Below are 1,280 nucleotides of genomic sequence, written 5' to 3' on the forward strand. Positions count from 1 at the left end.
CGGGCTCCCCGAGCCCCCACTTTATTTAGGAAATCTCTCCCAAAGAAGCAGGCGCCGTGGGGCAAAACCCTGCCGTTATCACCCAAAAATGGCTGCGCCCCCCGAGCCCAAAGCTCCCACGTGGATCCCCCCCGGGACACCGTGTCCCCTCCAGCGGGACCGTCCCCACCGACGGCTCCGGGGTGGAAATCCAGAGGGAATGATCCCGACCCCCCCGCACCCTCCACGCTCCGACACGCTTTGCCGGGGGCCATCCCGGGCGCTGCCTCCCCCCCCCGGAGCCGGTGCACGCCCTTCCCGGGCACGTTTTCTGCCTCTTTCTGCCTTTTTGATGATTGTAAAAACTCCCAGCGCCAAAATCCGGCTGGGATGGAGCTTTCCCTCTGCCCAGCCGCCCCCTCGCCGGAGCCGTGCCAGGGTGGGCGAGTGTGGCTCCCTTCTCCTGGTCTGTGGCCACCGTGACCCCCCCGTGTGACATGAGCACTGGGCGGGGGGGAGACCTCAGAGCAATTTGCAAACTTACATGAGCGCTGGGCTGGGGGGAGACCTCAGAGCAATTTGCAAACATTAATTAAACCCCAGCCCCTTAGTGAAGCTGGGGAGGGGGGGTGGGAAATGACACTGGCGCAGCTGACACCTCCAAAACCAGCCCTGGTAAAAGCCCCCCCGCTGTGAGACGGGAAACTGAGGCACAGGGGGACGTCTCTCAAGGTCAGACAGAGGTGACCCCTCGCAGGAGGGGGGGGGACCCCGGGACCCCCCAGTGCCAGCCCAGCATCATCTCCCCGGCTCTGGCCAGGGTGGGAGCGGGACCCCGGATCCCTGTCCCCTCCCTCCTGCGGTCACCTCTGCCATCGGCACCGGGGGGACGGGGGTAACGTATATTTTCCTTATTTTTGCAGCGAGGCCTCCCTCCTGCCCCCCCCAGGGCTCTGGAAGTCCCCGCAGCCCGGGCGGGGGGGGGCCGTGCCCCTGCTTGCCCGCAGTGGTTTCCCCGGGTGCCAAAGCCCGGGCTCTGCTGATGGGGGGGGGCTGATGAGGATAAAATTTGTTTTCTGATGAGCGCAGCCCCCGGGCAGGGCTGGGGCAGCCACCACCAGGACCAACCTCACCCCCAGTGGGGCAGAGGAGGGGACGTGGGGCTGGAGGTGAGGAGCAGGGGATGCTCCTTGGGAAAAGATGAGGTTTTGGGGAAGAACTTCTTTGCTGTGAGGGTGGTGAGAGCCTGGCCCAGGTTGCCCCGAAAAGCTGTGGCTGCCCCATCCCTGGAGGGGTTCAAG

Source organism: Calidris pugnax, unplaced genomic scaffold (genome assembly GCF_001431845.1).
Source record: "Calidris pugnax isolate Ruff unplaced genomic scaffold, ASM143184v1 scaffold425, whole genome shotgun sequence".
NCBI lineage: Eukaryota > Metazoa > Chordata > Aves > Charadriiformes > Scolopacidae > Calidris > Calidris pugnax.